We start from the raw sequence: 11,770 nt of genomic DNA, 5'->3' as shown, positions 1-11,770 counted from the left end.
AGGTATTCAGCAGATGGCTGTCTGTTGTTAGAGGGGAGGCAGCACACCGGCATCTACTGTACAGCATTGCTGGAGCTCATAAGGAAGCGTAAAGCACTGTTATTCTTCCACGGCTCTAGGTAGAGTCCCTGAGCTGACTTCTGACATGGATAAAGACGCTTAAAGTTCCATTGAGAAGAGCTCTCTCTAAACATGGTGGGCAGCAATGAATAGTCTCTCCATTGCTTTGCCAGTGACTGTGGGCCAGTGATTCACTGGTAAATCATTTCTGTGGTCCAGCAGTGTGACCCCATATCCCAGAGCAGTGGCATGATCTAAACCCAGGCAGCCTGGATTTAACCTGAGTTCTGTCAACCTGATTCATTTTCCGATGTCATCACTGTAAATATAAATACGTCACTAGAAATATGTGTTTTTTTTATCGGATATACTGTATCAGGGACACATTTGCCGGTATCCTTTGCTCATACCACAATAATGACAAATAGACTGTTTTGATTGGCAGGTGGCAGGTTTCCTAATATGTCTGTACTGGTACTGGTAGGGTAATGTATAGGTAAGGTATAAAGTTAGCCAGATGAAAAAAATCCATATCAATGCTCTGTAAACTTGCCTCCACCTCATGCCATGTTTTCTGTATAATAGGACATCTCAGCTGGCATTATCCCTTAACTAGTAGCCAGACGTTGGGCAGTAGATATGTGAAAAGGCTAAGTTAGCAAATACAATCACTTCAGATGAAGTGAGAAAGAAGAGAAACACAAACACAAGCTAGGGGGAGGACTCTGAAATCAGTGACTAATTCAAAGCTGGTTCCTTTCATGTGCAAGATACTCACACCTGTCATCCTAAACAGGCACAACAATATCTGTCACTTAATGAATAAACAATGAAGTTCTACCCAAGTCCTTAGAAAGTTACACTTGCTGTCAAAAAAAAAAAAAAAAATCATTTTCTCAAGCAACTTCCCCACTGGGGAATTCTGCTTGCTGATAGGGAGCTGAGCAAGGAAAGGACTCTGTGTCCCGGATTGTTAATGCTTCCCTACAGGGACCCCATGTCAGTACCTACCCGACTCCTGCCTTTCAACTCCTCAATCAAGCCCAACATCAGTGCTAGAGACTGCTGCGCTGGTGGGCTCCTCTGGGTTGACACTCTATTACTCTGGGGTGTAGGGTGGAGGCTCAAATGAACAGCATCATACCCCCACCACCTGCTCACTGCTCCCTGGTACAGGAGTTTTAAATGTTTAAAACAAACAAAGTAGAGGTAGAGGTACATGTAAAGTCTATTCATGGGTTTCATCAGGTCCCTTTCCACAGGTGTATAAAGTCAAGCACCTTGATTATCAATGCAGACTGCATGGTGCTGGATTAATACACCTGTGGAAAGGGACCTGATGATGTCCATGAATTAACATTAACAAAATGATTTCAAGATGATATCAACTAATCTAACGTCATAGTAATATTATCCAATCACAAAAGCTTATCCAGAATGGGGTAGGCTTTGCATAATCACAGACAGACGATATGAGGGTAGTTGCCTATAGCAGTGTTGATGGTGTCAGTTTTTATCGACACACACATATATTTTCTTTGAAACGTAAACAATTGCGTTTCAAACCTTCAGTTACAAGAATTATGTGTTTGTTGTGCTTTGGTGAGGATTCAGTCAGAGCTCAATGTAAGTAAGTAAGTAAGTAAGGTTTATTTATAGAGCACATTTAACCACAGCTCACACTGTCCAAAGTGCTGTACAAAGTGCATAAACTAACAAATAAAATATAGGATAAAATAGATAAGCAAATAAATACATATACAGAACAGTGATTTAGGCTAAGATGACATCAACAGACAATCAATGTGGCAATTTAAGTTTAACTCGACTGCTGTTCCACCCCTTGGAAATCAGAGATTAACCAAGCATGCCTGAACCTAGTCTTGCAAGCCATTCACAAAGGGGGGAATTCTCCACTTTGTGCGTAAGCTTTTTTTTAATGGAAGAGTAGTGATTAATTTAAAAAAGAACCAGACTGATCCACCACCTCCTTAATTTAGGTTGATATGAAAACGTGTTACGTGGACTTTCTCACTGACCTTCTGAATGCAATTTAAATCCAGATAGATCACTAACAAGTCTATTATTTTGAAAATGTAAGCAAGGTGAACTGAATAAAGAATGGCCTACAGTGAAATGGTATGTCATCACAAAGCCTAACAAAGAAATGACTTCACAAAATTTCACTTTTGCTTTGAGGTTTGTTTGTAAAGAGTAAAGATGTGCTTGAGGTGGGTCGATTCATAATTTTTAAAACTCAAGAACGTTGAAATGGCAGCTACTTCTAATAATGGCCGCGTTTCCAGATTCGTTAAGAAGCTCTTAAGTGCCAAGATCTTCTTAGGAGCACATTCTAAGAACGCAGCCAATGTCAATTTATCTATGCTAACGATTCCGTAGACTGACACCTGCAGCTTCGAATACAGTACAGAGACTGGCAGAACAATGGCAACCTCCATGACAAACGAACGACAAGACAGAAACAATGATGCTCGACAATAGTCCAACCGTTGCTACTACTGTTTACCACCACAGTCCCTTTCGGCTTTGCATCTATAGTCACCCCCTATCGCTGATTGGTAAATGTTAGTGAACTATTGTGTTCCAGACCAGTATCTCCCTGAAAGGAGATTTAGATGTGGCCAGGCTAGTGCTGACCAATTCTCAATTAAGGCTAACTTAAATGAATGACCAAAGAAAGGGAAACACATGACTATATGTCACAGGTACACAACAATACCCATTATAAAAAATACTGGAGTGGTGGAAGATCTTTGTCACCTCAGCATTTCTGTGTGATCTGCAGTTTCAGCTATGCAAATATTACACTCATTGTACTACAGTACAAACTTGTAATCTAAAGTCTCATTTCTGCAGCCTATCTGTAGGTGACTTTGGACAAAAGTGTCAGCTAAATGAATAAATGCAATTCATGTAAATGTAAAATCAAAAGCTAGATGTAGTAGCATACATTAGGCTGCCCTGCACAAGTGCACATTGATGATAACAGAAAAGGCCAGAAGCAAGAAGCTACATGTAGAATAAACAACAGATGGCACCACAATGGAGATCTGTGGAGTGCTGCCCAAATAACGCCCTCGTCTCCCCCGTCTCTTCTGAGGTAGCCAATATTGGGTGTGTGGCAGTCAAAGGTTCTTCATTCACGGTTCCTATGTGCATAGGTCAGCTTGTTAAAGCACTAAGAATGTCTACACAGGGCAACAGGATTGATGGCTATATTCTAGTATGTCAATCCCCTTCTAGACAAGCCCAAGACGAGGCATATTTCACCAACAATGTCAAATCCTTGTTCAGTCAGTTTTGGACCATGTGTTCACACAGAGGACAACAAAGTGCTGGAATGATCCTTTCCCAATACACTTCAACTGGCAATGCCACCGCTTCAGTTGGCTCAGGTCCATCCATGCAACAGTGCCCAAAATTACCACACACTAAACACTCTCTGAAGGAAAACTACTATTTAATAATAACATAATGTTCATATGATCATATATTTAACATAATCTAAGGAATACAACAGTAAGAAAAGCTTACTCAAATATTGTTTGAGGTTCCATAGCCCAAGTGTTTAATAAATAAATAATTAGATGGTGTGGATCAGTAAATGAATTAGATAATTAGCATTATTACATTTAATTTGTATATGATCAATCTGCAGACATAATTCTGTTCCCTTTAGTCTAGCACACAATAGTCCATCATGATCAAATATGTCTTTATAAGACATGAACTGTGTATTTTTCCTCTGGACAATTAATAATCCTAACAGATATGCTGGATTGTTCAATGCACCGATATTTTAAACATTAAACCAATACTATTGCGGGTTTTCCGGTTTGGCAAATGAGTGGATAGACGTGAAATCAAGAGCTCCCGGCGTATGAAGTAATAAACCATCGAAAAGTCTCAATTCAAACCCGCAATCAGAGAGGGGATGAGTAGTAAAAGGGAACAGACCAAAAAAGAAACGGAGAAGAAACAAAGAGAGCGAGAAAAAATGGGTGATAGAAAGGAAGATCACAGGTCAGATGCAGCTAACGACGACATGCTAGCTAGCATGAAAGCTGGCTTCGACAACGTGTCTAAGCAGATTGTGACTAATAGCGAAGAAAACCGAAAAGAAATGAAAGACATTCGAGAGAGTATTCAAAATCTGGGAAGTATGTTGAGACAAGAACTAGCCACTTTTAATGAGGAGATGGGCAACAGGTTCGAGGCCATCGACAGGGGAATGGAGGCTCAGAGTAGAGATATTTTGGACATTCAAGAGCGTGTGGTGGAAACCGAGGAATGGAACGCAGATTTGAAAGACATTCTCGCCTCTTCCCTCAAGCAGCAAAGGAGGCTGCAGGAGAAGGTAAATGACTTAGAAGGGAGATCGAGAAGGAACAATATTCGAGTTTGGGGAGTACCAGAGGGCACAGAGAAGGATTCGACACCTGAGTTTATAGAGCGTTTGATTCGCGAGGAGCTTAAACACGAGGAAGATGTTAATATACAACGAGCCCACAGAGCGTTGGCCCAGAGACCAGCACCAGACAAGAACCCCAGAGCTATCATTGTTAACTTTCTGCAGTACAAAACCAAAGAGGACATCCTCAAAAAGGCATGGCAGACGAAAATCGAGATTGGGGGAAAGAGAGTGACGTTCGATCACGACTACTCAGCGGAGGTGGCTGCAAAGCGCCGTAGCTATGCGGGTCTGAAGAGAGTTCTAAAGGAAGAAGGGATCAGATTCCAGTCGCCGCTAACGGCTTTGAAAGTCCACTGGCAAGGAGGCGTCAAGACATACGGTAGTCCACAAGAAGCTGCGCAGGCAATGAAGGAGAAGGGAATGAAGGTGGATGGTCTGATAGAGGAACAACCGACGTTGCAGCAGCAGCTGGAGACCGCTTTCAAGTGGCGCAGAGTGGGAGACCAGGAGAACGACGTCGCTGGGAGAGCCAGGGAGGAACTGAGGCGGTTCTCTAGGAAGGAGTGAGAGGAGGCGAGTTTTGATAATTTGGTAGAAATTACGATCTTTGATATCTTCTAATTTTTTTTGCTATTTTGGTATTCCTACTACTCTCATACTGTATTGGGCTGTTTTTCTGAAACTTAATGTAGACTAAGTAGCCTAGCCTACAGGCAAATTTTATTTGGACGGAGGATGAGGGGAAACTAGCTTGGACTAGGCTACACTATGCCCACCCAGGTTTTGTTTTTTGTTTTGTTTTTTGTTTTTTTTCCCCCCTCTCTCTAAGGATTATGGGTGATATTCCATTCTCCATTATGTGGGAAAGTTTGGACAGGGTGGGTAAAGATATATCCCTAATGTTTATGGGCTTTAAAATAATCACAAGGTCAAGGCCGGGAGTGATGGTTGGAGTAGGATATGTTGGACATTTTTAGTGAATACGGAAGACTTCAATTTGGAGAGTTTTCCATCGCTAAGGGGGGCCCTCTTACGAGAGGATTTCCCCTCTCCCCACCAACAGGGGAAATGGGGAGAGATAAAGAACCCCAGTTTATTATGGGAGATCACTTTTTTGTTTACTGTTACTCAGCTGTTGCTGATGGTTTGTGTGTGTCCATGTTTAGCTTATGGGTAATGAAAGTGTATTGGGGAACTGATGTATAATGCAGTGTGAGGATGTTAAAGTGGTATCACTGAATGTGAATGGACTGAGTAGTCCAATTAAGAGGGGGAAGTTTATGACCAAATTCAGGAAAGAAAAAACTCAGGTACTTTTTCTGCAGGAGACACATTTGTCTATAGAGGAACATGAAAAATTAAAGCGATTTGGGTATAACAACACCTTTTATAGCACCTATCACAAGTACAGTAATAGGAGAGGGGTAGCCATATTAATAGCAAATTCAACCAAATTTGAACTTGAAAAAGAAATGTGTGATAGGGAGGGAAGGTATGTAATGGTAAAGGGGAAATTAGAGGGACATAGAGTGACACTGATCAATGTATATGCATCTCCTGATAGCAAGAAGGCCTTCTTTGAATCATTATTTGACATCATCAATGTAGAACTAGAGGGGATCTTAATATGTGGAGGAGACTTCAATATGGTGATGAACTATAATCTAGATACGACTAGTACAAAGAAGAATAGGACATGGCTTAATAGATATATGAATATGCAACTGGTTGATTTGGGAATAGTAGATGTTTGGAGAGACCTACATCCCTTGAGGAGAGACTATACACACTATTCAGACCCACATCAAATGTACTCACGGTTAGACTATTTCTTCATGACAAAGGGAGATATGCATAGGGTAGAGGACTGTAGGATAGGGGTAGCAGATTTATCAGACCATAACGCAGTCTACCTGACAATTAACCTAAACAAGAAAAGGAGGACTACAGTGTGGAGAATGAATGTGGGGGTACTGAATGACAAAGACCTGGTGGAAAGGACAAGAATGGATATAAATAGGTATATAGAGGAAAACGATAATGGGGAGGTTGACCCAGCCATTCTTTGGGATGCACTTAAGGCTGTTATTAGGGGGAATTTGATGACACAGACAACGCTACGCAAGAAATCCAGACAAGCAAATTTTCAGACGCAAATTGGTTGCTTAAAAGACTTGGAGAGAAAACATAAGGCTACAAGTGACCCAGAGGTACTTAGACAAGTGAAAGAAACAAGGAAGAAAATTGATAATATCTTAATGTCAGAAGTGGAAAAGAAGGCTAGATTTGTCAAACAAACCTATTATGAGGGAGGCCCCAAAGCAAGCAGATTACTGGCTAGACGTATAAGAAAACAGCAAGCATTGAACACCATATACAAAATTAGAGACCCCCAAACTAATGATTTGCTTACTGAACCACATGAAATAGAGAGAGTATTCAGGGAGTATTATCAAAACTTGTACACACAACCAGCAATGGCAGATGAATATGATATGAGAAACTTCCTGGATAGGCTGGATCTACCATCAATAGGGAAAGAGCAGAATACATGATTGACTGCTGACATCACTGAAGAGGAAATGGAGAGGGCGATATCTAGGATGAAGAACAATAAGTCTCCTGGCAGTGATGGATTCCCCTCAGAATTTTATAAAACATTTAGGCAAGAGCTGTCCCCGGTATTGTTGGCCTCATTTAGACATACAATTAAAGAAGGGAAAATCCCACCCTCATGGAGGGAGGCCATCATCACAACCATACCCAAGGAGGGCAAGGATAAAGAGCACTGTAGCAGTTATAGACCAATATCAGTACTAAATGTGGACTATAAGATGTACACCTCAATAATCTCCAAAAGATTTGAGACATTCATGACTGATATTATAGACGAAGACCAGACTGGCTTTATTAAAGGTAGACAGACACAGGACAATATTAGGAGGATGATACACATTGTAGAAGAGACTCAACAAATGAACAAAAGTGCAATTTTAGTTAGTGTAGACGCAGAGAAAGCTTTTGACAGTGTCAATTGGACTTATTTATATCAGGTGTTAGAAAGATTTGGTTTCAATGAGAAGTCTGTTCAGTGTATTAAAGCGTTATATCAAGAGCCAACTGCTAGGATCAAGGTGAATGGTAGTCTCACAGACCCCTTTTGTTTGGGTAGGTCTACTAGACAGGGGTGTAGTCTCTCTCCAACTCTCTTTGCGATATTCATAGAGCCATTGGCACAGGCGATTAGGCAGAACCAGGACATCAAAGGGGTGGAGGTGAATGGTAGAGAACATAAGATAGGACTGTTTGCAGATGATGTGGTAGCCTACTTGGAGCGACCTAGTGAGTCCTTTCATGCGTTGATGAACCTACTGGAGGAGTATGGATATTACTCAGGATACAAACTTAATGTTACCAAAACTCAAATCTTAGCCATAAACTATGCCCCTACACCAGAATTAGAGGAGAAATACAAAATTAAGTGGAATTCAGAAATAATTAGATATTTGGGAGTGAACATCACACGGGGAATGGGGAAGTTATATAATGCAAATTACATTCAGATTAATCAGGAACTCAGGAGGGATATAGGAAGATGGTCAATACTACAATTAGATCTTAGTTCAAGGATAGAAATAATTAAGATGAATATACTACCGAGACTACTGTACCTGTTCCAAACCCTGCCAGTTATGATACCACAGAAACAGTTTATGGAGTGGGATAGATGGATATCCAGGTTCATTTGGGGCGGTAGGAGGCCAAGGATTCGATTTAGCACCATGCAGCTCCCCAAAGACAAAGGGGGCATGGCAGTGCCAAAACTACAAGACTACTTCTATGCTGCACAGCTCAGGGCTGTCACTTGCTGGTGTAATAGAGAATATATAGCTAGATGGAAGGATATAGAAATGAAGGTAGGGGCTAGCCCAGTACAAATATTAATAACAGATAGGGAATTGTTTCAGAGGGAAGAGGGATTGTTGGACCCAGTAGTTAAATTCACATTGGGGATTTGGTACATAGTAGTGAGAAAGTATGGGCTACAGACTGAAGTAAAGATCCTGAGGTGGTTAACCCATGACACAAGATTCAAACCAGGAATAAGAGATTGGGGCTTTGAGAGATGGGCACACAGGGGTATTACAGCAATATGTACACTAGTTGAGAAAGGGGAAATGCAGAGCTTTCAGGCTTTAAGGGAGAAATTTGATCTGGAGGCAAATGAACTTTTTAGATATTTTCAGGTGAGGGATTATTATTTGAAAGAAATAAAGTTAGAAGAACCCCAAAAACAGAATGTGATTATTAAAATAATGGTAAATGCATATGAAGGAAGAAAATGTAGAGTAATTTCAGCCCTATACCAGGCTCTTGGTGCCAGTGAGAGTAATCCAACTGCCTATATTAAAGAAAAATGGGAAAAAGAGCTTAGTGTAGAAATAACTGAAGACGATTGGTATAATGTGTGCAGGGTTCAACACTCAGCCACTGGTTCAAGGGTATGGCGAGAATTTGGGTGGAAAAACATTATAAGGTTTTTTATAACACCAAAAATTAAGGGGAGATATGCACCAGATCAGAAATCATGTTGGAGGATGTGTGGTCAAGCGGAGGCAGACCATACTCATGTGTTTTGGAAATGTCAAAAGATGGAGGGATATTGGGAGGGAGTGTGGAGTGTGCTGAGGGAGATACTGGGATATGAGATACCCAAGACTTGTTTGGTATTGTATCTAGGGAACATTCCACAAGAAGAGGTACAAGGGAGAGATGAATATCTGGTGAAAGTATTACTGGTAGCTAGTAGGAAGGCAATTACAAGGGCCTGGTATAAGATAGACCCCCCAACTACAGAACAGTGGCTGAGCATAGTAGAAGAGATTTATGATATGGAGAGGTTCACACACACCTTGAGAATGAGGGAGGAACAGTTTCAAGGGAAATGGGAGAAGTGGCATTACTACAGATTGCTGGGGGGTGAGGATGATACCACAACTAATGACAACTAAACAGGGGGAAAAAACTGCTGCATTGTGACTGAATGGAAGGACCTATAAGCTGTTAATGGAAGTGTTGTTGTGTTTTGTGTTGTGTTTTTTGTTTGTTTGTTTGTTGGTTTTTTTTTCTCTGAAAAAACTATGTATTACTGTATTGAAATGAAACAAACCCAAATAAAAAATAAAGTTTAACCCTCCTGTTGTGTTCATTTCATGTTAATCAGTTTTGTGTTCCCGGTCAAAAATGACCGACCCCAGTATAGTTGATTGTAAATCCATAATTATACATATGTATTCATCGAATGTTGCTATGTATCTTTTAATTAGCTCAAGTCCTTGTGAACATTACATGTTTTAAAGTTCTATTTGCTATTTCTGGCCTGTAGGCCTCATTGACCTGAGCTCATACAAGTCGTTTTTTAGTAAAAATAGCCTAATATATGCATTATTTTGGCTCTAATCAACATTAATATCAATATATTGTGCTATTTATCATGGAATACTTCATGTTCAAATTTAAAAAGAACCTTTGTTTTGAAACCATTTCAAATTTCTAACAGTGGCACAAAATCACATCTTTTGTGTTCCCGGTCAAAAATGACCGACCCTATTTTAGTTGATTGTAAATCCATAATAAGACATATATTTATCTTATGTTGTTATGGATCTTTTAACTAGCTTAAGTTCTTGTGAACATTACATGTTTTAAAGTTCTATTTGCTATTTATGGCCTGTAGGCCTCATTGACCTGAGCTCATACAAGTCGTTTTTTAGTAAAAATAGCATTATATATGCATTATTTTGGCTCTAATAAACATTCAGATAAAAAATATTGGGTTATTATATCACAGAGTGCATTATGTCCAAGTTTTAAAATAATATTTGTTTTGAAACCATTTCAATTTTTTCACAGTTGCACAAAATCATGCCTTTTCTGTTCCCGGTCAAAACTGACCGGTATGATTTTATTTGTAAAGAATGACCATTAATAGTCAATAGCCTGCCTTTTCTGAGCCACAACTGACAACAATCTCTTGAGTAGTTCTTTAATAAGCTGGCACAGGTCTCCTGAGGCATTTTGACCCATTCTTTCATTGTGAATTGTTCCAGCTGCATAGTTTCCGAACATGGACATTCACTTTGAGCACCCGACACAGATTCTCAATTGGATTGAGGTTTGGGCTCTGTGTGGGCCACTCCAGGACCTGGGTTCTGGTATCCTTGAGCAACTGTTGGACCAATTTTGATGTATGCTTTGGATAATTATCTTGTTGGAAGACCCTGCAACGACCTACAGCTAGTCTAAGAGCCAATTTCTGCATATTATACTTCAAAATTTTCATTTTCTTTTTTCATGATGCCATGCACCTGAGCAAGGTTCCCTGTGCCTGAGGCTGCGAAACAGCCCCACAGCATGATGCTCCCACCACCATGTTGAACTGTGGGGTTCAACTTAGGGTTGAAAGCATCTCCCTTTCTTCGCCAAACACTTTTTGTAGTCACATCCATTCATTTCTAATGACCGGTCATTTTTGACCGGGAACACCACAGGTGTACACAAGTTGAATAAAACACACAAAATTGCATCAAAGTTCTCAAAAAATATTTTGTGTGTTCAGATGCCCCATGTGAACAAAGTCATGAAATCTCATGACAATCAGATTAAGTTAACTATATTTTTCAGGGACAAAATGTGTAAAATCGGACAGATTTGACCGGAACACAACAGGAGGGTTAAAAAAAAAAACCAATACTATTGCCTCTTGTAAGGTGACTGAGGGTGTTGTCAGTATCAACATCTGATTTGCTAAGAATCAGAGTCCAGCCTCATGCCATGCAGGAATGTGTCTGGCAGTGATGATTTGGTTTGCTATGACAGATGCAAGTGACGGTAATAACATTCCTTCAGAATTAAGTTTGTCTCACCTCTGGGCTCCTCACGAAACACAAGTAATTAAGTTACACCTGATACTGGTCATTTATTTCTTCAGAGGGTAATGCATTTTCAAAGAGCACATCACTTTAAGCTGGGATTTCGTCCCAACTGAGTGCCTTCATCTGTCAGTGTACTTATGCACACAGCACTGTGAAGCGCTCCCCCACTTTCTCTTCCATGTGACTGGATGAACATATCAAACCATGACATTAGGGATTACTAAATATACTTCTTATATTCTGCTGCGTTGGCCCTTAGGTTAATACTACAAGTGAAATATAGATGATTATTTCCCACTACAGTCTGCTGGGCCATGATGTTAAGCTGCATTTCCATGCT

The sequence above is a fragment of the Sardina pilchardus genome, chromosome 11, assembly GCF_963854185.1.
Source record: "Sardina pilchardus chromosome 11, fSarPil1.1, whole genome shotgun sequence".
NCBI classification, from domain to species: Eukaryota; Metazoa; Chordata; class Actinopteri; order Clupeiformes; family Clupeidae; genus Sardina; species Sardina pilchardus.
The sequence above is the reverse complement of the archived record's forward strand: the minus strand, read 5'-3'. Positions refer to the sequence as shown.